At 39.4% G+C, this 25,281-nt stretch overlaps 1 pseudogene; it reads left to right on the top strand.

Moving 5' to 3' along the window:
* Nucleotides 1-7,767: 7,767 nt before the first annotated feature.
* LOC103597006 lies at nucleotides 7,768-9,859 on the top strand (annotated as a pseudogene).
* The last annotated feature ends 15,422 nt before the right edge of the window (nucleotides 9,860-25,281 follow it).

The raw sequence follows: 25,281 nt of genomic DNA, 5'->3' as shown, positions 1-25,281 counted from the left end.
CTTAGTACAGTGTCTAGTACAGAATAAACACTTAATAAAGGGCTTTTTTTATGACTCAAAAGTTCATGTTTTTTTCAATGTACATTTAGGTCACTGTATTAGTCCATTTTTGTTGCTTATAACAAAGTACACTGAACTGGATGATTTATAAAGAAAATGAAATTTATTGGTTACAGTTTCTGAGGCTGAGAAGTCCAATGTCCATCTGGTGGTGGCAACAGTGACCCAGAGGTCTCACATTGCAAGATGGTGGAAGCAGAGAGACCAGAGAGAGAGAGAGACAGACTCTCCTCTTCTTTTAACACCCTCAGAACCACGCCCCTGACCACCATTATTAATCCATTCACTACTGCATGGTCCTACGATCCAATCACCTCTTCAAGGCTCCACCTTTCAATTACCATAATAGGATTTCCCACCCTCTTAACAGACACAGTGGGGATTAAGCTTCCTAATATATGAAACTTGGGGACACAATTCAAACTTAAGTGAGTTTTGGGGGGACATAATTCAATCCACTCTAGTCACCTTTTTGTCTGAGTATGTCAGCTGTCTTTATCCTTTCCACTCCATAGCTACCACTTGACACAGGGATTCTGACCTTATTGTGATAACCTGGAAATTAATGAAGTTCAGCCAAAGGTTGTTCCCAGCATGGATGGAGAGCCCAGCTTTACTTTCCGTAAAGTCTCTCCTCTGAAGTAGGAAGCCTCAGGAATAAGAACCAGTATTGGTGGAATCCCAACCAGAAACCAGTGGAAAGCAGGGAGAGAAGGAGAAATTTCCTTGAGAAACTCTGCTCCTGGGTGTTACTTTGCCGCTGCTCCATGGCTGCCTTAGACAAGGCCTGGAAAGCCTTGGAGAAGTCAGCTACTCACAGGTAGCAGCATGCTCAGAGGATACTAGAGGATGGGGCCCACAAAGGAAGCTAGCTTCATACTGCGAGGTGCTGGGGACAGACTCCTGGCTCTTCCTTGGATGGGTCCAAATCCCAGACCTGGCCTTGTATCAGGAGAATGACCACAGCAGAGGGTCTTTTGCTCGAAATCCTATTTTGAGCCACACAACAAATCCTGAAGGGGGTTGGGGGGAGTGGAGGAGTGATGCATCTTCTCCCCCAACACTGACCGTATCTCTGTAGCATGACTGGGGTTTCTGCTATTCCCTATCTGTCTCCACAGGGGCTCTGCTGGGGTCCAGCGGCAGGGGTGAGGAAAATAGGAGGAAGAAGAGAGGAGATGAGAATGGAAAGCAGTGAGAGGAGGGTGTTCAGAGGCCTCAGGACCTGGTAAGAAAGGGAGAAAGGGTTTCAAATAAAGCAAAAAACAGCAGAAGCCATGGACCCTTCATTTCCTTCTCACCCTCCCTGCCTCACTCTTGAACGAGGAACTCTAAGTAATGAACAATGAGGGTTTTCTTTCCTAGCTACTGACATAAAGGAGCATAAGAATGTGCACAGGCAAGGAAGAAAGTCCAGGGTTAGTAAAAAGCAGCTTTGTTATTGAATTCTTCTGAGAAAATTTCAGAAGTAAATTTCCTGAGCAAATTTTAGTTTATCTTTCATGCTAGGGAAATGTCAGCCATTCTCCTCTAATTAGCATTGCTAAAAGCCATGTAAGACTAGAGTGAAGGCTTTCATTTCCTGTTGCTTTTGTACATGGGAGCTGCCATAGCAATCAATGTCTACGTAGCTTTCATTCCCTCTGCTCTTAGGGTTTTTTCTGACGTTAAGAAATTCTCTTCCTCCATGGACCAGGTGTCATTTTGTTAAAACTGGACGCCTATCATTTATCCCTTGCAACTAATGTGCATTTTATCAAAGGGGTCCCATGGTATACACAGGAGTCCCACAATGCAGTTCTCTATTGGAAGCCATTTTTATTTCCTGGAGCTATTAACTGGCTTATAGTAAAAGCTTTTTAGCATTCCTCTTTCCTGAGAAAATTGCTCTCAGAATTAGCAGGATTGAGCATAGACAATAGAAAGAGACAAAATAAGACCATCTTGCATGCAACCAAGCTCCTCTTTAGAGCTTAGTTTGTCTCTCTAATCTGGGGACTTGTGGGATGTCCCAGGAACTGTTCCTGAGATTTAAGTTGCATATCGAGAGTTTAGGGTTGTTGCCTAGAGATTGACTCTTCCCAGAGGGGGTGATCCATATGTGTAACAATCTTGAGTGGGCCTGTGGGTGCATCCTTAGGACTTACAAGGGCTCACTCTGAATGTAAGGTTGGGTTTCTCAACCATGCCACTATTGATGTTTTGGACTGGATAATTCTGTGTTATGGGGGTAGGAGGCAGCTGTTTTGTGCATTGTAGGATGTCTAACAACATCCCTGGCCTCTACCCACTAGATGCCACCACCTCTCCCCAGTTGTGACATCCAAAATGTCTCCAGATGCTGCCAAATGCCCACTGGGGGAAAATATCACTCCCTGTTGAAATCCACTGACTGAAAGCACACGATTATTTCTTCTGGTGCAATTGTCGAAGGCCTTGAACACTTTTCTTCAAAGGGCTGCACAGCCTAAAGAAGCCACTAGAGGGCAAGCAGAGCTGCTAATTTGAGCTGCTTCATAGAGGTGTCACTGAGGGACCTGGCAGAAGCTGGGGAAGAAGGGGAAGTCTCCTTGGGAACTTGATGGAACCATTGATAAGAGCAAGTCCTGGGATTCTAAGAACTTTTGGGAAGCAGCCACCAGTAAGAACACACTCCTCATTCCAGAAGCCAAGAAGACCCTGCGTTAGGAGGTGACTGTCAAGTGATGGGCTCCATCACCAGGGTGAGGAATCCCTCTCTGAGGAGGGGTCATTCAGCCTCTTCTGTCTGCTTGATGTGGTGTTCCTAATGCAGAGAGGAAAGAGATTATTGGTCTCATCTTGAGTTTTCATGAATGGGAGATAGCATTCAGTTCAGCAAGCATTTATTTGGTGTCGACTGTTTAGTAGGTTCTGTGTCTGTTTATGGGGATACTGGTAGATTGCATAAATGGCCACAAATTATTTACCTGTCTGTATCCGTGCCTTTGGGTAGTCCCCTTCCACACTGACTCTGGGTGAGGCCATGTGATTTGCTTTGGCCAGTGGGTCAGTAGCACATGTGATGCAGGCAGAAGTTCTTGCTCATTGGGGCTTATCCACTTTTAAGGCTCTTGGAACCCTGCCACTGTCACTGTGTGAAGAAGCCCAGACTAGCCTGCCGGATAATGAGATACCTATGGCCCAGGGGCTTTTCTTGCCCCAGCTGACAGCCATCAACTTCCAGAAACTGAGATGCCTAGCTGACCAGCTGCTAACTGACATGGCTCAGCTAATACTGCAGAAGACCAGCAAAGGAAAGGCCCAGCCCAAATGGCCACCAACAGATTTGTGTAGAGAGCACTAACATTAATAATGCAAATGTATTTCACAGGGCCTAGCCTCCAAAGCCCTGTAGTTTCAGGTTTAGCTTAACTTTTTAAAATTACACATAGAAATGTAAGCTTGCAAAAGACAGGAAACTTTCCCCAGGCTAAAGTCTCTGTTGTAGATAAAGAATTGTAACACAGCAAAATTGCTGGCTCAAGGACAGATGTCCTTTGTTAACCTACTGATTGATATGTTAAGGAAGTTGCTTGATTTTAAGGAAATTGTAAGAAAAGAAAGTGTTTGCTAAGAATAAGCTTTTGTTAGTGGATCAACTTAACTTTTTACTGATTGCATTATGGAATGTAACTTCTGGGGCTTCTCACTGCTCAGAAGAAATGGGCTTTGAGTAATCCTTTGCATCTCTGTCACCCATGGGAAGAAAGGTGACAGATTTGTGAGTGGCATAGATGGTCGTAGTTTTTAGGTCACTAAGTTTTAGGGTGGTTTGTTATGCAGCAAAAGCTAACAGAAACACGGGTTGATAAGATACAGTTCTTGCCTTCTGGACTCCACAGTCTAATAGACCCATAATTTGCTCCTAAGTGAACCTGCTTTTGTAATTGGATCCTTAGAGAAATACTACACAGTAATGCCAGTCACTCCTATTCTTTTTTCCCCTTGAAATACTAGTTAGAAGCATGAACTTGGAAACCAAAATGCTTGGGTTCAAAATCAGTTCCGTTACTTACTAGCTGTGTGACTTTGGGTAGGTTGCCTAATCTTTGTGTCCTCAAAAAGGGGAAATAAGGGCCGGCCCGGTGGCGCACTGGAGAGTGCGCCGCTTGGGAGTGTGGTGGCGCTCCCGCCGAGGGTTCGGATCCCATGTGGAGACCAGTTCCCGCTCACTGGCTGAGTGCGGTGCAGACGCAACACCGAGGGTTGCAATCCTGTTACCGGTCAGTAAAAAAGACAAAAAGGGAAAAAAAAATAGGGGAAATAATAGTACCTACCTCAGAATTGTTGAGGATTTACATATACACATTTCTTACAATAGGGCCTACTATTAAGTAAGGGTTTTGAAAGTACTAGTGATATATGGTTGGAAAAATAGAAGAGAATAGAAGCAGCATTCAAGTTTTTTCTTTTTGAACAACACTTTCCCCTAAATATAATACTAATATATGCTCTTTGTGGAAAACTGGAAAAAAAAAATACAGGAAAACTATAAAGAAAACAAATGTCATCTGTAAGATTTTGTGCCAACTGTAGCAATAACACATTTTATTTTATTTATTTATTTATTTATTTTTTCCTTTTTGTCTTTTTTTTGTGACCGGTAATGGGATCACAACCCTCGGTGTCGCACCCGTACCGCGACCGGCAACGGGATTGCAACCGGCAACGGGATTGCAACCGGCAACGGGATCGCAACCGGCAACGGGATCGCAACCCTCGGTGTCGCGCCCGCTCCGCGCTCAACCAGTGAGCAGACCGGTCTCTATATGGGATCCGAACCCTCGGCGGGAGCGCCGCCGCGCTCCCAAGCACCGCACTCTACCGAGTGCGCCACCGGGCTGGCCCAACACATTTTATTTTAAATCTAGCTACTCTGATCAGCTGTTGGAAAAAAGTCATTCAAGATTCTCAGGGAATATAGAGCATGCCTGGGGTCCTGAGGCAAGAGCCGAGGGCTGCCCCCATCCCCTGAGCCTGCAACCAGGCAAGGAGCACACCGAAAACACCACTTCCATGCAGGTGGCCCAACACAGCCACTGCCATAGCCATGGCTGCTGCAAAAGCGGCTTTTTGCCACAGCAGTTGCCACAGCTACCTTGCAGGTGGCCCATCAGACACTCGACTGCATTGACACAAGGGGACCAGTGGAGACCAGAAAAAGAAGGCATCTATTTATATCTCGAAGCATTCTCTAATTTCCCTGTGATTTTTCTTTTTACACATTGTTTATTTAGGAGAGTGTTGTTTAATTTCCACATGTTTGTGAGTTTTCTAAATTTCCATCTGTTATTATGGTCAGAGAATATATTTTCTATGATCTTAATCTTTTTGAATGTTTTATGGCCAAATAAAGTTAAAAGATTCTCAGGGAATAAATGTATCAAGTGCTTAGCTGCATGAAGTCCTTTATATACTCATAGACTTTAGTCAGTGTACTCCAGTTGGATTAAAGGGAATCAAGTAGTTCCTTGTCCCACAGCAACTAGGGGATAATTTGCAGATCTTGATGGACTAAATGAAACATTGAGGCAAAGTGCAAAAGAAAACCAGCAAGGAAGTCAGTGATTAGCAACTTTGGACCCACGGAGCATTTTTAACTAAAGAACATGTTATTTTTTACTTTTTAATTAATATTATTTTAAATTGACAAATTATACATTTATGGGGTACAGTGTGATGTTCTGATATATGTATACAATGTGGAAAGATTAAATCAAGCTAATTAACATATCCATTACTGTGCTTATTTTTTTGTGGTAAGACATTTGAAATTTACTTTCAGCTTGAAATATACAATACATTATTATTGGTTATAGTCACCCCACTGTGCAGTAGATCTCAAAACTTATTCCTCCTGTCTATCTGAAACTTTGTACCCTTTGGCCAACAACTCCTCATTCTATTCTTCCTGTACCCCTTCCCCCGACCTATGGTAACCATTACTCCACTCTCTTCTCCTATGAGTTCAACTTTTTTAGATTCTACATATAAGTGAGATCATGTGGTATTTGTCCTTCAATGCTTGGTTTATTTCACTTAGCTTAATGTCCTCCAGGTTCATCCACGTTGCCACAAATGACAGGATTCCATTCTTTTTTAAGGCTGAGTAGTATTCCATTGTGTATATATACCAAATTTTTTTTATCCATTCATCCACTGATGGACACTTAGTTTGATTCCATATCTTGGCTATTGTGATAGAACTGCAATGAACATGGAAGTGCAGATATCCCTTTGACATATTGATTTCAATTCCTTTGGAAATATGCCCAGAAGTGAGATTGTTGGATCATATACTAGTTCTATATTTAGTTTTTTGAGGAACCTCCCTACTGTTTTCCATAATGGCTGTACTAATTTACATTCCCACCAAAGATGTGCAAAGATTTCCTTTTCTCTGCATCCCCATGAACACTTATCTTTTATCTTTTTGGTAAAAGCCATTTAAAAAGCATGTTCTTATATGCTACTTCTCTTAATGTGCAGGGTTGCTCAGTAAGTTTGAAAAGGCAGTTGTTATTAAAACCAACTTTTGCAGAATCAGAAGCTGCATCTTAGAATGGTACAGCAGCTCAACAAGGTCACACTGGTAGTGACTGGTGGATCTGCACTCATGCCTAGGGCCACTCACCTAAAATCAGTGGTCTCTGTGTCTGGCTTCTTTTACTTAGCATGATTTTTTTTTTGAGGTTCATCTATGTTGTAGCATGTAGCAGTGCTTTGTTCCTTTTTATTGCTGAATAGTATTGCATTGTATGGATATACCACGTTTTGTTTATCCATTAGTAGACATTTGGGTTGCTTCTACAAGTCTTGTAGAGACATATGTCTTATGCAGACATACGTCTTCTTTCATTTCTCTTAGGTAGATACCTAGGAGAGGAATTGTTGGGTCACGTAGTGATTCTCTGCTTAACATTTTGAGAAACTGCAAGACTGTTTTCCAAAGCAGGTGTACCATTTTACAATCTTATCATCAATGTATGAGGACTTTGAGTTTCTTTACATCCTCATCTATATTGTTATTGTCTGTCTTTTTAACATATAACCATTCTCCATGGGTATGAAGTGATATCTCGTTTTGGTTTTGATTTGCATTTTCCTAATGACTAATGTCGTTGAGTATCTTTTCATTTGCTTATTAACGATTTGTGCATTTTCTTTGGTGAGATGTCTATTTAACTCTTTTGCCCATTAAAACATTTGGTTATTTTTCTTCTTTCAAATTATTTGTTGTATGAAAACTCAACATGTACAAAGGACTGGGAAAGAGAAAAACGGCAAATTTGAGGACCTGGAGCTTAAATGTGACTATAGCATGAGTCTTACAAGAAGGCTGAAGAGGTGAGTGTAATCCTGACTTTGTAGAACTGTGCTGTCCGATATGGTGGCCCCTATGCACATGGCACTATGGAGCATGCGAAAGGTGGCTAGACCAATTTGAGATATGCTGTAAGGATAAAAGGCACACCAGATTTCAAAGACTTAAGATGAAAAACTGAATATAAAGTATCTCTTTAATAATTTTGGAATTATTGATTATATATTGAGATAGTATTTTGGATATATTGACCAAAATAAAATACAGTATTAAAATCAATTTTATTTCTTAAAATAAAAAAAATATGGCTACTATAAAATTTAAAGTCAGAGAGAGGCGGTGACACTTCTGGAGTGAATAAAATGGAAGGAGAATTGAACAGATTTGAAATCTACCCTCCAGTTTTTGACAAGAAAAAGAAAAAGTATTCTGTACATAAGGAAGGACATTGAAAACATTCCCATGAAAGTGTCAGAGACTCCTCCCTGGCAAGTGAACAGTCTCAAATAACTAAGAGTAGAAAGAAAAGAAAGGATTTCCAGCATCTAATTTCTTCTCCTTTGAAAAAATCAGAAATCTGTGATGAGACTGAAAAGGTTACTTCTACACCCAAAAAGAATAAAAAGAGAAGAAAAAGTATTTTGGGAGTAGTCAAGGAAATAGGTGTTGCGTGTGTCCTTGAGGATAAAGAAAATATTGAGAACATGTGAAAGAATTTTACAAAGGATGTCCATGTTGTTTATGTTGATATGAGCAAGGCACAAAAATCAACAAAAGAGCCTGCAGCAGACCAACCTCATGCAGTTACTATGTCATGTAAAAATGAATCAGAAGAACTGCATCATAAAGTTAGGGAGAAAAAGAATAAAAACCATCAAAAGAAAATTACATTCTATGATGCCATACACAAAAGCTGTCCTGTGAGCATCGCCCTGCCCCACCCGGAATCATAAGAGCAGAAATTCCTGCTTTCTGTGGGCCTAGAAGGCAAAATTACAGAACTACCAGTATCTGCTGAGAAAAACAAGTCTAAGAGAAAAAAGAAAAAAAAAAAAAGTCCAAAAAACAGGAATTTGAGGCATTGACCATGCCTGACAGTCTTGAGAACACACACCCTGCAGGATCAGAAGTGGTCAATGAGGTTGGGGTTGCAGACGGCAGTGATGCACTTAATGGTACATTAATCCAACAATATAAAGAAAAAGGAATCCAACAATATAAAGAAAAAGTCTAAGAAAAGGAAGCACATTTCTGTCAAAAGTGCCATAGCTTCAGGGATGATCTTTCAGTGCTCAGTAAGAACTCTGAGAACAACCCCTTTGATTCACTGAAAGGTGATGGTAGCTTGATTGAAGAAAGAGTGAAACCCAGGCCACAAAAGAAAACCCAGGCCTATCCAGAAGAGAAGCATGTGGAAAAGGTACAGAGGTCAGAACCTACAAATAAAGATAGCAATTTGGAATCAACTAAAGAAGCTGAAATAAAATATTTATCTGAAGATTCACGAGATTCAGATGATTCAGACGTCGATTTGGATTCTGCCATGAAGCAGCTCCAAGAGTTCATCCCTAACATAAAGGAAAGGGCTCCCACTACAATTAAGCAAATGTATTGGGATGACTTGGGATGGTTTAAAGAATTCAAAGCACAAGGTGTCGCTATTAAATTTGGCAAATTTTATGTCAAAGAAAATAAGCAGTTAGAGAAAAATGTGCAAGAATTTTTAGCCCTGACAGGAATTGAGAATGCAGACAAGCTGCTGTACATGGACAGATATCCAGAGGAAAAGTCTGTGATCAGCAATTTAAAAAGAAAACAGTAGTTTTAGATTGCACATTGGTAAGGGCATTGCCCGGCTCTGGGAACTGGTGTACTATCGAGCAAAGAAGATGTTCGATGTCAATAATTACAAAGGCAGGTATAGCAAAGGAGATATTGAGAAATTAAAGGTATACCATTCCCTCCATGGTAATGACTGGAAAAAGATTGGTGAGATGGTGGCCCAAAGTAGCCTCTCCATTGCCCTGAAATTCTCCCAGATCAGCAGTGAAAGAAATCATCGTGCTTGGAGTAACACGGAAACTCAGAGACTAATCAAGGCTGTGGAAGAAGTGATTCTAAAGAAAATGTCTCTTGAGGAGTTAAACGAGATGGATTGTAAACTCCAAGAAAATCCTGAAGGTTGCCTATCATTTGTTTGGGAAAAATGCTACAAGGGCATATCTTGGGTAGAAGTGGATGCTAGAGTGGAAACCAGACATTGCATGCAGTGTAAAAGGCAGAAATTCTAAGAAGATGACTAATGGTTGAGACATGTACCATGGAGTTAATGCCCTGCAGTCCAAAATCAACCTTACTGAAAGGTTGTACAAAATAAATGTGGAAGATGCTAATGAAATAGATTGGGAAGATCTTGCTAGCACTTGGAAGACTACTTGTTTAGTATTAAACTAACTAAAAGATAGAGATGACGTTTAATAAATGACTGCCTATTAAGTTTTAAAGAGCAGGACTGAAATTTATACTGCACATGGAATTTTGTGTAAATAGTGGTTAAAATTCATTGTGTTTGCTAGATAACCAATTTGATATAATACAGAATTGAAAACTAAGTTTTCAGAGCAAACTGTACTTAAAAGCTCTGAGCTACTAGATAGACAAATTTTTCATGGCATTAAATATATCATTAATTGGAAAAGAAAAAATTGAAGTCACATACATGGTTCCCAATATATTTTCATTGTATAGCACTATTCTAGAAACTTGGCCATCAAGAATTTGGATCTTGGTATGTACAGAAATGGGAAGGCATTAATGGGTTTTAGGCACAGGGAAATTATGATCATTTTTTTAAAAAAGAGATTACTTTGGATGTAGTGTAGAGACTAGGTCAGTGGGGTCATGGGGTGGTTGTCAAGAAATGAGGTAGGCAGCTTTACAATAGCCCAGGTGATAGATAATCGTTGTTTGATGGTGGTTGAGAAAAACAGCTTTCTGTTCAATATTGCAAATATAATCACAATTTTGAAGAAAAAATATAAAAAATTATGTAGGAGAATGTCTGTCAAAGGTGAACCTCACTCAGTGTGTTGAGCACAGGAGTGACATGACTTTCAAGTCATTGCATGTTAATTGGATAATAGTGGCCGCTGCATTGAGAATAGACTGAAGGGGACGGAGGTGTGAGAAGAAAGACCCATTTATTTAAACAATTCTTTATCGTTAGGCATTTTCATTGTTTCCAATTTGCTCTAATTTTAAACAACAGAGTAATCAATGTTCTGCAAAATTTTATTACATCCATCCTTTATTTTCGTAAGATAAATTTCAAGGAAAGTGGAAGTCCTGGTCAATGTGAACATCTGTTATTATGGCTTTTGATACATATTGCCAAATTGCCTTCCAGAAAGTTGGACCCAACTTATATTGCTACCATCTGTGATTGAGAGTGCCTGCTTCCCTCTACGTGTGCCAGCCCTTGGCAATATTACTCCATGTTAAGTTTAATTGAGCGGGAGTTCCAAGTATGCCTTTAAAATAATTCTTATATGAATTAGTCCATTTTTTTCTCCATGAAACACTTTTCCCCACTGTCCCCTAGTCTAGCTATTCCATTAAACTTTGGGTAAATTATATATCCAATCATTTCTGGTTAGTTCTGATAACTTATTTTTTTTTTTTGGTTGTTCCTAAAGGTGGGAGAATCTTGTCCAACTGACACATTATTTGATTTTCATTTCTTTAATAATTTTTAAAGGAATTAAAAGATAAACCCAAAATTAGTATAGAAAAGCAAGGTCTGAGTATTTTTTTTGAACTTGTTAGATATTAAACTTTTGGTGAATTTCTTTTTTTTTTTGTCTTTTTGTCTTTTTCCATGTCCGGCAACGGATCGCAACCCTCAGTGTTGCCCCCGTACTGGACCGGGGACCAGCAATGGGATTGCAACCCTCGGTGTCGCTCCCGTGCCTCGCTCAGCCAGTGAGCGGGAACCGGTCTGCATGTGGGATCCGAACCCTTGGGCGGGAGCGCTGCCGCGCTTCCCAAGCGGCGCACTTATCCAGTGCGCCACCAGGCCGGCCCTTTGGTGAATTTCTAATCAAGAATCTCATAATTGCTAAAACCCTAAAGAAAACTCATTACAAGTTAGCTTAATTATGAAGGGCAGAGTAAATTTTACATTTTTTGTAAATTTTTTTTTTTGGAGATACTTAAAGATTGGTACTAATCCTTATGTTTTTCAGAATGAGGCCTCTTCTTCAAAGATTCTTTTCTTAAAGCTCAGAAAGCTTAATAAGCAATCTAGAATTCTTTGTTGGGAGAAAAAGCATAAAGGTAAATAAACTACAGTATGTTTATAAATGTGCATGCATATATTTAAGTATAAGTTTTATTTTTCTCTTTTCCCTGGAGAGTCACAGGATGAAATTAATATCATGAAGACATCGACTAGGCCCCTCTAAGGTTAAATTAAATTGAGAAGTGCGATTTGATTATATTTTCATCTTTTTGGATTAGTTATCAAATACAGACTGAAATCGTATTTTCCTACATTTCTCTAGGTCACCTAAAATGGCTTGTTCAAAATTCTAATTTTTTCCCCCATGAATAATTTCCCTTAAAATGTAACCTTTCTGTTCTATGGGAATATTAAAAGTGTTTATGTAGAAATAGCAAAGGGAAATGGATTATATTTTGTACCATATTGAGCTGTAAAACATAATTATGCTTCTGTACTCGGCAGCTGCTCTTTTCTTTTTTCAAACGTGGAGGTTTAGAAGAGAGTCAACCCACTATTTGTAGTTGTGTGGACAGGGGAAGAATCAGGACTCCCATTACAGAGCAGAGGAAACAGTGACAAATACCATAGTTCCAGTCAAGAACCAAAAATATTTCTGTCACAAACCCGCCCCTCGTGTCTCACACTTCTGATATTAGCTCTCATTGATTCTTCCAGAATTTTCTTCCTCCCTCATAAGATCCTCCAGCCTTGCATCTCGTGCAAAACTGTATCATTTTCTGTTCTTGTTGTGGTCATCTCCAGAGTCCTGGGTCACTTTTCTTCCTTGAAACAAATGCATCTTCCTGTTTCCTGTTATTCTTTCCAGCACTATTCCTGCATAATTCTTGGCAATTTAAATACAGTTGATTCTCATTATTTGTGGTACTTATGTTCTATGAACTTGCTGCAAACACTGAATTAGTGAATACTTTGAAGCATTGTTCCTAGGAGAAATACAGGGGTATGTTCCTGCAAGCTTCTGGTCACAAGATTTTCATCAAGTGATCAATACATGACCTTGTTTTATGTGTGTTTCTGTCTAAAGACACATTATTTAGTATTGTTGCTTCATAAATATTGAACTCACAGCCAGCAGCACTATAATGCATGCTTGAAAGAAGCTTATGTAACATACACATTTTCTCCATAAGGCACATTACAGCCTTCTTGCAGTAAGGAACACTAGATAGCACTTCAGCACTATGCTTGGGGACCATTTTAAACAGCAAAATCACCAACAAAAAGCACAAAAATGCAAAAAACATGGCACTAAATAGACAGTGAAAAGGATACTTGTTCATAGTCTGAGAGCTGAAACAAAAAGGCAGAGTGTTGTTTGATCTTAGCTGGTAGCATGCACGTTAGGTATCTCAAAATTTTTTGCTGTTCTCCACATATCTGCAGTTAACTACTAAAGCTCCATGAGTATTGATTTTGGGGTTACAAATAAATTTTAGTGAGTAGGTGAATTTGCAAATAGAGAATCTACAAATAATGAGGATCAACTATATGTTGATGATATTATGTCTTTATTTCTTGACCTCCTCTCTGCTAATGATCTTGTCTACTACAGTATTTCAGGCATGCATCCCTAAGATCATGCCAAATGTTATTAGAGGAAAATATTTTCATTCCTTTCCCACCCCAACACCTCTTCTTCATACAGAAATCTAAAAGTGTCAGAACCAGGGTAAATTTTTCCTTTGATGTCTCATCCACTTTGTCATGAACTAAGTATTTGTTGTCCCCCTCTCCCAAATTCATATGCCTAAGGCCTAACCCCCAGTGTGGCTGTATTTGGAGGTGAGGCCTCTTAGGAAGTAATTAACATTGAATGAGATCATAGGGTGGGGCCATGATCAGATAGAATTAGCGTCCTTAAAAGAAGAGACACCAGAACACCAGAGCATGGCTCACTCTCCCCCTCCCCCTTGTGCACTCAGAGGAAAAGCCAGAGGATGTAGCAAGAAGGCAGCTGCCTGCAAACCAAGAAGAAAGCTGTGGTACCACCAGAAACTGAAACCTACTGAAACCTTGATCTTGGATTGCCCAGCACCCAGAACTGTCAGAAAATAAATTTCTGTTGTTTAAGCCACCCAATCTATGGCATTTTGTTATAGCAACCTGAGCTGGCTAAGACACCCTTTTAAGGTGTTTTTCTCTCTAGAAGAGCTCTTTCGTTGTCCTACCTAAGTCTGTTGTCCTAAACAGGCATTCTCTGCTTCAAAGTCTTCCTGCCTACCACCAAAACATACCTTTTGTATATTCCCCAGTGCTTTTCTTTTCTTTCTTTCATTTAAAAAGAAAAAGAAAAAATAGAGTTTTTTAAAATCCCAGATATACTTATCTACCCTGTATTGTTCTTACTATTTTTTTTTTTTACTTTGAGTTCTGTCTCTTTAAAAATATTTTTTTCATTCTACAATGTTTATGAGGTACAGTTTGTTGTTTCAATACATGCACATACTATATAATGATTTAATCATAGTAGTTAGCATATCTATCAACTGTCACCTAAACAGTTATCATTTCTTTGTGGTTATAACATTCAAGACCCTCTTTTCTGGCTATCTTGAAATATATAATACAATATTATTAGCTATAGTCATCTTAGAGCACCAGAACTTATTCCTCCTATCTAACTGTAACTTTTTTACTTTGTACCCATCTACCAACCTCTACCCGTCTCCCCTACTCCCTCCTTTTCCCTGCCTCTGGTAACCACTATTTTACTCTTTATTTCTCCCTCTCTCTTTTTTTTCTCTTTAATTTATTTTTCCTAATTGACCCATGATAATTGTATACATTTCTGGAGTGCAATATGATATTTGTGAACTTTCATACTGTGTGCAATGATCATATCAGGGTGCTTAGTATATCCATCACTTCAAACATTTGTTACTTCTTTATATTGGGAATGTTCAACATCATCTTGACTGCTCAAAGATACACAGTACTTTGTTGTTGGCTGGAGTCTCCCTATATTGCTATAGAACCCTAGTTCATATTCTTTCTATCTCTCTACAGTTTTGTGTCCACTGGGCACCCTCTCCCCATCCCCCACTCCCCCCTCCACTTACCAGTCTCTAGTAACCACTATTCTACTCCCTACTTCTATGAGATCAACTTTTTTAGTTTCCACATACGAGTGAGAACATGAGGTACTTCTCTTTCTGTGCCTGGCTTATTTCACTTTACATGATTTTCTCCAGGCTCATCTGTGTTGCCACAAATGTCAGAATTTCATTCTTTTTTATGGTTCAGTAGTGTTCTGTTGTGTATATGTACCACATTTTCTTTATCCAGCCATCTACTGAAGGATATTTAGGTTGGTTCCAATTCTTGGCTGTTGTGAATAGAGCTGTAATAAACATGGGAGTGCAGGTGGTATCCCTTCAACTTGTTGATTTCCATATCTTTGATATATACCCAGTAATGCTGGATCGTATGGTAGGTTTATCTGTAGTTGTTAGAGAAATCTCCATACTGTTTTCCATAATGGCTGTGCTAATTTACATTCCCACCAACAATGTATAAGAGTTCCCCCTTTTTTCCACATCCTCTCCAGCATTTATTTTCTGTCTTTTTAATAATAGCCATTCTAACTGGGGTCAGATGCTATCTCATTGTGGTTCTGATTTACATTTCTCTGATGTTTAGTGATGTTGAGCAGATTTTCATATACCTGTTGGCCATTTGTATGTCTCCTTTCAAAAACTGTCTATTCAGTTTCTTTGCCCATTTTAAAATCAGATTTTTTTTACTATTGTTTGAGTTCTTTGTATATTCTGGATATCAATCCCTTGTCAGATGCATAGTTCGCAAATATTTTCTCCTGCTCTGCATTGTCTTTTTGCTCTGTTGAGTGTTTTCTTTGCTGCACAGAAGCTTTTTAGTTTGATATAATCCCATTTCTTTATTTTTGCTTTTGTCACCTGTGCTTCAAAAGCATTATTCATAAAGTCTTTGCCCACTCCTATGTCCTAAAGTGTTTCTACCATGTTTTCTCCTAGAAGTATTATAGTTTGGGGTCTTACATTTAAGTATTTACTCCATTTTTTAAAAAGGGTGACAGGTAAGGGTATCTTAGCCCTTGACTTGGTGTTGTTAGCACCACACTCTCCCAAGTGAGCAAACCGGCCATCCCTATATAGGGATCCAAACCTGTGGCCTTGGTGTTATCAGCACCACACTCCCCCAAGTGAGCCACAGGCTGGCCCCTTTACTCCATTTTGAGTTGATTTTGGTATATGGTGAGGGATAGGGGTCTAGTTTCATTCTTCTACATATGGATGTCCAATTTTCTCAGCACCATTTATTGAAGAGGGAGTCTTTTCCCCAATGTATGTTCTTGGTGCCTTTGTTAAATATCAGTTGGCTGTAAGTCTGTGGGTTGATTTCCAGGTTCTCTATTCTGTTCCATTTTTTATGCCAGTACCTATTTTATAAAAAAGTGTCTATTTTTATGCCAGAACCATTCTGTTTTGGTTGCTATAGCTTTATAGTGTAATTTGAAGTCAGGTAGTGTTATGCGTCTGACTTTATTTTTTTTGTTCAGGATTTCTTTTGCTATTTATTGTCTTTTGTTGCTCCATATGAATGTTAGAATTGTTTTTTCTATTTCCGTGAAGAATGTCATTGGTATTTTGATGGAGATTGCATTGAATCTGTAGATCACTTTGGGTAGTATGAACATTTTCACAATGTTAGTTCTTCCAATCCAAGAGCATGGAATATCTTTCTACCTTTTTGTGTCCTCTTTAATTTCTTTCAGTAGTGTTTGGTAGTTATCATTGTAGAGATCTTTCACCTCCTTGGTTAAATTGATTCCTAGATTTTTTTTGTTGTTGTTGCTAATATAAATGGGATAGCTTTTTAAATTTCTTTTTCTTCCAGTTCATTGTTGGTGTATAGAAATGCTGGCGATATTTGTATGTTGATTTTATATCCTGTGACTTTACTGAAAATTTGTTTATCAGGTCTAGGAGTTTATTTGGTAGAGTCTTTAGGTTTCTCTCTAAAATCATGTCATCTGCAAACAGGGACTGTTTGACTTCATCCCTTCCAATTTGGATGCCCTTTATTTCTTTCTCTTGGCTAATTGCTCTGACTAGGACTTCCAATACTATGTTGGATAGTAAGTGATGAGAGTGGACATCCTTGTCTTGTTCCAGTTTTTAGGGGGAAAACAGCTTTTCCCCATTCAATATGATGATAGCTGTGGCTTTGTCATATATAATGCTTATTGTATTAGGAAACTTTCCTTCTATGCCTAATTTGTTGAGAGTCTTTATCATGAAGTGATGTTGAATTTTATCAGTGCTTTTTCTCCATCTGTTGAGACAATCATATAGTTTTTTGTCTTTCAGTCTGTTGATGTGATGTATTACATTTATCGATTTGCATATGTTGAGCCATTCTTGCATCCCTGGGATAAATCTCACTTGGTCATAGTATATAATCTTTTTGATGTGCTGTTGGATTTGGTTTGCTAGTATTTTATTAAAGATTTTTGCATCACAGATATTGGCCTTAGTTTTTGTTGTTGTTGTGTCCTTGCCTGGTTTGGTATCAGGATAATGCTGGGCTTGTAGTATGAGCTTGGAAGAATTCTCACCCTTCAGTTTTTTGAAATAGTTTAAGAAGTATTGGTATTAATTCTTTTTTAAATGTTTGGTAGAATTCAGCAGCAAAGCCATGTGGTCCTGGGCTTCTCTTTGTTGGGAGACTTTTTATTACTGATTCAATCTTGTTACTTTTTATTGGTCTATTTAGGTTTTCTATTTCCTCTTGGTTCAGCTTTTGTTGGTTATATATGTGCAGGAATTGATTAATTTCCCCTAGGTTTTCATATTTATTGATGTATAGTTGTTCATAATAATCTCTGATGAACCTTTGTATTTTGGTGGTATCTTTTGTAATGTCTCCATTTGCATTTCTGATTTTATTTATGTGGGCCTTTTCTCTTATTTTTCTTGGTTAGTCTGACTAATCATTGCCAATTTTGTTTATCTTTTCAAAGAACCAACTTTTCATTTGATTGGTCTTTTGTATTGTGCTTTTAGTCTCAATTTCATTTATTTCTGCTCTGAGTTTATTTCTTTTCTTCTACTTATTTTGAGTTTAGTTCGTTCTTGCTTTTCTAGTTCCTTGAGGTGCATTGTTAGACAGGTTATTTGAAATTTATCTATTTTTTAATGTAGATGTTTATTGCTATGAACTTTCCTCTTAATACTGCTTGGCTGTGTCTCATAGGTTTTGGTATGTTGTGTTTCTGTCTTCATTAGTTTCAAGAAATGTTTTGATTTCCTTCTTAATCTCTTCTTTGAGCCATTGGTCATTCAACAGTATGTTGCTTAATTTCCATGTATTTGTATAGTTTTGCAAATTCCTCTTGTTACTGATTTCCAGTTTTATTTCATTATGGTCAGAAAAAAACACTTGATATGATTTTGATTTTTTTGAACTTGAGACTTATTTTGTGGCCTAACATATGCTCAATCCTGGAGAATGTTCCATGTACTGATGAAAAGAATGTGTATTCTGCAGCTGTTGGATGAAATGCTCTCTAAGTGTCTGTTAGGTCCATCTGGTCAATGGTGCCATTTAAATCTGATGTTTCCTTGTTGATTTTCTGAATTGATGATCTGTCCAGTGCTGAGAGTAGGGTGTAAAAGTTCCCAACTATTATTGCATTGGTGTCTATCTCTCCCTTTAAATCTGATAATATTTGCTTTATATATCTGGGTGCTCTAGTGTTGGGTGCATATATACTTATAATTGTCATATCTTCTTGCTGTATTGGTTGCTTTATCATTATGTAGTACCCTTCTTTGTCTTAGTGCAGATTTTGATTTAAAGTCTGTTTTATCAGATATAAGTATAGCTATTTCTGCTCATTTTGTTTTCCATTTGCATGGAATATCTTTTTCCATCCCTTCACTTTCAGTCTATGTGTGTCTCTGTAGGTAAAGTGTGTTTCCTGTAGGCAGCATATGGATGGGGCATACTCTTTTTATCCATTCAGCCAGTCTATGTCTTTAAATTAGGGGCATTTAATCCATTTGCATTAAAGGTTATTATTGATATGTGAGGTCTTACTCCTATCATTTTGTTGGTTGTTTTCCAATTGTTTTGTGTATACTTTGTCCCTTTCATCCTGTCTTATTGCTTATCCTTGAGGTTTGTGGTTTTCTGTACTGATAAGGTTTGAGTCCTTTCTTTTTCTTACTGGTAGGTATCTACTCTACCAGTAAGTTTTATATTTCCAGTACGTTTTATATTTTTATATTTTCATTTCAATAAAATGATGGTTTTTATTGTTCTTTCTCCTCTAGATGTATGACTCCCCTAAGCATTTCTTGTAAGTCTGATCTGGTGGTGATTAATTCTCTTAATTTTTGCTTGTTTAAGAAAGACTTTTTTTCTCCTTCATTTCTGGAGTATAGCTTTGCTGGGTATAATATTATTCACTGGTAGTTTTTTTCTTTCAGTAAGTTGAGGGTATCATCCCATTCTCTCCTGGCCTGTAGAATTTCTTCTGAGAAGTCTGCTGTTAGTCTACTGGAGAATCCTTGTATGTGACTTGTCATTTTTCTCATTTTTTTTTTAAAGGATTATCTCTTTGTCTTTAACTTTGGGTAGTTTGAATATGTGTGTCTTGGAGATGACCTATTTGGGTTGAATCTATTTGGGGACCTTTGAGTTTCCTGGATTTGGATTTTCATATCTTTCCCAAAACTAGGTAAGTTTTCAGCTATTATTTCATTAAATAGGTTTTCAATATCTTTTTTGTTTTATTCTCCTTCTGTAATGCCCATAATTTGAATATTTATTTGATTAATAGTATCCCACAGACCTTGTGAACTTTGTTCATTGTCTTTTCTTTTTTTGTCTTCCTGTGTTATTTCAAAGCTTCTGTCTTGAAGGTCAGAAATTCTTTATTCTGCTTGATCTAGTCTGTTGTTGAGACTCTCAGATGTATTTTTTATTTCATTCAATGAATTATTCAATTGCAGTTCACAGGCTGGTGGTGTGCATGTGCACCCTTGGGTCAGTTGTCTCGGCAGCTGGCTCACTGGAATTGTGGTTTCTGGACTGATTCTCAGGCTGAGGGTGTGGGTGTTTGGTGTGTCAGTGTCTCTGGGATTGGTTTGCCAGTGGCAGGGTCACTGTGCTGCTTGTCTGACTAGGGATGGGCTCACCAGAGATACATCAGTCAAGCTGTTTATCACTAGGATGTGTGTGCATATAATGGCTCAAGGACTCAGGGGCAGTTTTCCTAGGGGTGTGACAGCTGAGCTGTTTCTCTGAGCCAGAGGTGTGAGTGCACTTTGGCTTGGCTGGCTGAATGCGGGTCTGCCTGTCTGATCTCTGGCTGTGGACATGGCAGTGTGTCAGTTCAGCAGGACAAAGGTGACTTACCAGACTTCAGAGCTAGAGTCACAGCCACTGTGAGCTCAGGCTTCAAGCCACTGGGGTCAGGGCATTGTAACCTCTCGTGTGAGTGCACTGGGATGAGGACAGAGCCTTAAGGCTGGGGAAGGACCATGGCTACTGACCCCAAAGCAGAGGGTGCTTCTGCAATGGCTCTGGTTTCAAGATGGTGCATCCTGCATTGGCTTGGGTCCCAAGAGTTGGGGGTGGGACAGTTTGTGTTAGAATTCTAGAGTGATGCAGTGTGTGTATTCTAGGATGCTCCCCACACTTTTCTTTGGGCTTGTCCTGCAAAAGGATCTGCCAGCCTCTGTGGTAAGGATTGGGGTTGGTGTGGGCCCTCTGCCTACCTTTCTGCCACGAGAGAAAATTCCTACTGTGGTGATCCCGGCATTGGTGATGTAGCAGCTGAGGCCTTGTGCCTCTTTATCCTCTCTATGCCATCATCCTGGGCTTTCATGCTCCACAAGGATCTCAACAGTCTCCTGCTGCACTCCTGTGCTCTCCCACAGGTGCTCCTGTCAATATTTAGTTTTCTTTTGTTTGTTCTGGTCCTTTTCTGTGGGAGGAATGTTCTGTGGGCACCTCTCATCTGCTATCTTGCCCCACTTTCTGTCTTCCCAGTACTTTACTTTTCTAAAACTGGTTCACTAATAAACCAATTATCATCAATTAGTATTATTTTTATTGTATCTATTAACATATTTTAATTGTAAAAGTAAAATACATGTTCACTTTAGAAAATTTGGAAAATACAGAAAAATATAAAGGGGAAAATAAAAATCACTTTAATTCTAGTGTTGACATTTTGATATATTCCTTTCCAGTCTTTTTTTTCTGTGAGGACTTGTCCAAGTTCATGGTTGCAAAACACATTAAGCAACACCTATAACCTTGAGCAGAAAAGAAGCTTTTTGTAAGATATCACATGGCTCATAGAAAATATGGGAATCTTAGAAAACCTGACTTGAAGGGTGGTAGGAAGAATCCACGTTAAACTGGGTGACCAGAACTTCTTTCAAGGGCCCTCCAGAGAAACAGTCTGATTTGGGCTCCTCTGTCGCCAGTGCCTGACAGAAATGCTGTGGGTTTGCTGCACTGGATACTGGAATCCCCATTAGCACCACTAAAATGAATTTAAACTGACCCAGCTTCTTTGAGTCACTAACTCAAGATTCAAAGAGCTAGATGGGAACATCTGATTGGCCATGCTTAGACTGTATGCCCCTAGTCCAGCAGCCAGGGCTCAGGGAAAGTCAGGATCTGGCCCTTTCTCTTTTGCAGGAGGGAGGAATTGCTTCCCAATAAGGCTCACACGATGGCACATTCTCCAAGTCTAAGTACAGCATCCAGATCCTGGAAAGCCCTTCCTAAACAAATCCATTACAATTTATCCTTTGGCTGTTCAATATTTATATGTAATTTCTTCCCATATTTTTATGTCACAGTAATTAAGGAGATATGTCGAGTCTACTATCTTTATTTGTACTTCTGGCCACAAAGCAATAGCTGTTATTTATAACTCCTGCCCTCCCCTACATAAGCCAGGCCTCTTTTGTCTGTAGCCTATACCTCAGTTGCTCAGTGTGTTTTACTTAGTAGACATGCTCAAATCTTTATTCCTAAGGAAATTGTATCTTTGGTAGTCCTGCCTGGATTGTCTTTTATTAATATTTCATTAATTTTTATCACTGCATATACTCATTCCTGCCTGTATTGAGTAGCAGCAACTCAATTGACCCTTGACAGTAAGATGATAAGCCCACCTCTCACTGTTTTTTGCCTTTTTCCTCAGGTGAAAGTGGAGGCCTATATGGTAATGTGAAAGTATTGGCTTCTCACTAAATGAAAACCATTGTCGTGGAAAACTTACTCCTTTAGGTGCTAAAACACTTCACATATATTAACTCCTATACTCCTCTCCCAAATACTATGAAATTTTATATTTTATGGATAGGAAAGTAGAAGCACAGAAAGGTTAAGTAACTTGCTTAAATTCACACAGCTAGTAAGCAGTAGAGAGAGGATTTGAACCCAGCTAATCTGGTTCCTACTCTCTATATTCTCTTAGTATGATGGAGTATTCAAGAATGTTCTCTGGGATGGCAAGAAGTCAAGTTTCCTGCATACCAAATTGTGGAACAGAACCAGAAAGGCCCTGTAACAAGTCAGTAAGGTGTTCTGCTGTCACTAGCAGATAAAAGCAAAATTCTTCTGGTGTTTTTCTGTAAGAGACAAAGATACTTGAGAGATATATAACTCTGTAAGGATACACATTTTTGTTTGTTTTGTTCACTGTAGTATCCTTAGCACCTAGAACATTACCTAGAACACAGTAGGTGCTCAATTTATTGAAGAATGAATAAATGCCAGACATCAGGGACTGGGTTAACTTTCCCCAGTAAGTAGGGCACATCTGAAATGCAGCTGCAATCAGAATCAGCCCCTGATGATGCTTATGTCAATCTGCCATCCTTCTCCAAGAAGCCCCAATCCTATGCAGTGGACAAATTGGAAAGGTAAGTGGAGATGTACTAGGAATCATCATCCATGCATTTCTTAAGATTCTCATGGTGACACTAATTGCTATAATTCCATGAGATATGGTGTTGCTTTTTATTTTTCATCTTGAGTGGAAGGGGTAAACTTGGGGGCTTCCATTTGGCTCATTTTATCTGTGGATCAGAGAAAATGTGGGCATTCTATCAGTGGCTAGGCTTGTCTATTCAAGGTAAACCCTTAGAAAACAGATAAACTATCATAGGCTGAGTTTAGAGTGTCATTATATCCACTTTAAATTGAACATGGACTTGGACTTAAACTCCATCTATCACCTGAACCTTATAAATTTCCACTCTGATTAGTGGGTGGCAGTGTTGTTAACTGAGACCCAGTGTTTGATAATCTCTGAAAAGGCTAGGCATTCCCCTCTGCTCAATACACTGTTTCCTTGGTAAATAATCACAGGTCTCTTTGGGACAGGATCGGAGGAAGATTCCTAATATACTTTGGGAAATAATTTCAGGACACTTCTTTAAGGTCCCACCTGTCTTCCCCTTCATTAGGGGGCTCAGGGCTTGTGAACTGATATAGTCTTCCTTATGTAATATAACTCTAACAAGGAAAGAGAGCAACAGTCTTCAGGTAAGGAATGAATTGCCTCATGAGACATGGGCAGAAGAACGGCTTGAGCTGAAAACTGAGGTTCAATGGAGTTTGGGGATTTGGGTGTGTGGCGCTACCACCCACTTACCACCATTGCAATTCTCAGGGTGCACTCTTTCTTTATTGATGCCCTAACTTTAGACCAAACTATGTAAGGATCTTAACGAGGCTGTGATTCAATTGATGTTATAATTAGCCCCCCATCAAAGTAGGGGTTTGATTTGTGGTAGTTTTGTATAGCTGCTACAAAAAATAAGACATTCTTTTTAGCACAGAAATAGAAAGTTCCAAGTTTCAGTTATTGCTTTCAGCCAAGAACTAGGAATTTGAGTGTGGTATTCTCTTTCTTTAAGTTTTCCAATATGAGCCACCTCATCCTTCAGATCTGGTTTTTCACGATGTTTTATGATGGCATCATCAATGTGGTACTCCAAGACTTAATTTGAAACAGATACTGCCCAAATTATAATTTGATTAGTTTCTTTTTCACTCTGGGCTGCGGGTTGCCAGATTTCCATTCCTGAGTGCTTACTGCCTTTACCCCAACCAAGTTATATAATCAATCCTAAATTCCTCTCGGTTCCAGAAGATCTGATGCCTGAAGCATCCTCCTGACAACAATTTCTGATCAAATTGGGGTTCATAACATAAACTGACTTTATCTTAAGCAGAAAAGGAATTAATTAGAAGGATATCAAGCATTTCATGGCATTGATGGGGAAGCTGTTGAACCAGGCTTGGTAAATGGATTGGAACTAAGGGAGGAGTTCTGTGGTCCCTCTAGGCAGGAGGAAAAACAGAAAATGTCATGAACCAGGAATTTGGGTTCTACAGCTCTTCTCACTGGGCACTGAATGCTGCTTTTACTGCCAGTATAGGAATAGATTCCAAACTTCCTTCTTGGTATTCTGATTGGTTGAGCTTAGGTCACGTGTATGACCTTCCTAGATGCCTAGGGTCCAGGAAAAGCAAGTACTTGGCCTTTGGCTTCTGGAGGAGGGAGACCTACTTGTATCCAAGATTCAAACAATGGCAGAGTTTTCAAATTTATAACGTGCATATATATTACAATACTGGGATCAGAACTGCAAGGGTTAACTTCAGCACTGAGCTGATCCAGTCCTGTCTGTGAGAATGACCGACCACAGAGTCCTGATTCTTTGGAAACTACAGTGATCAATATACGTGGAATGTTGTTGTACCTCTCTGTTTGCTGTGAAGCCCTGCTCTGTGGGACTGCTTCTGGACTGGGGCTGCTGGGGGCTGGCATGCAGGTTTTGGGCCCATCTCTGTCTGTTTTCTGTTGCTATAACAGAATACCACAGACTGGGTAATTTATAAAGAATAGAGGCTTATGTAGCTCACAGTTCTGGAGGCTAGGAAGTCCAAGGTCAACAGGCTGGCACTGGTAAGGGCCTTCTTGCTGCATCATAACATGGTGGAGGGCATCACATGGCAAGAGGGCAAGAGCCATGTGTGCCAGAGCAGGTCTCTTCCTCTTCTTAGAAAGCCACCAGTCCCATCATGGGGGCCCCACCCTGATGACATTATATCTAATCCTAATTACCTCCCAAAGGCCCCATCTCAAATACCGTCAACATAAGAATATGTGGATTAAGTTTCCGACACATGAAATTTGGGAGACGTGTTCAAACAACAGCAGGGTCCGTGTCACTGGAACCATATAAAAGATTGTTGGAAAGCTGTGGTTGTGGCTTATGTCAGGTGATCTGCCCACACCTGGAAGTCATTCTGTGGCAGCCTTGCACTAGCTGTCAGCAGAAATGTGTTCCTTCCCACAGGTTCCAGGGGAGAATATGCTGCTCCCTTGCCATTTCCAGCTTCTGGAGGCTGCTGAGTTTCTTGGCTTATAGCCCCTTCCTCCATCTTCAAAGCCAGCAATGGTGGATTGAGTCATCACATGGCATCTCTGACCTCCTCTTCTGCCTCCCTCTTCCACTTTTAAGGACTCTTGTGATTACTTTAGGCCCAT

Source organism: Galeopterus variegatus, unplaced genomic scaffold (genome assembly GCF_000696425.1).
Source record: "Galeopterus variegatus unplaced genomic scaffold, G_variegatus-3.0.2 Scaffold2164, whole genome shotgun sequence".
NCBI classification, from domain to species: domain Eukaryota; kingdom Metazoa; phylum Chordata; class Mammalia; order Dermoptera; family Cynocephalidae; genus Galeopterus; species Galeopterus variegatus.
The sequence above is the reverse complement of the archived record's forward strand: the minus strand, read 5'-3'. Positions and strand labels throughout refer to the sequence as shown.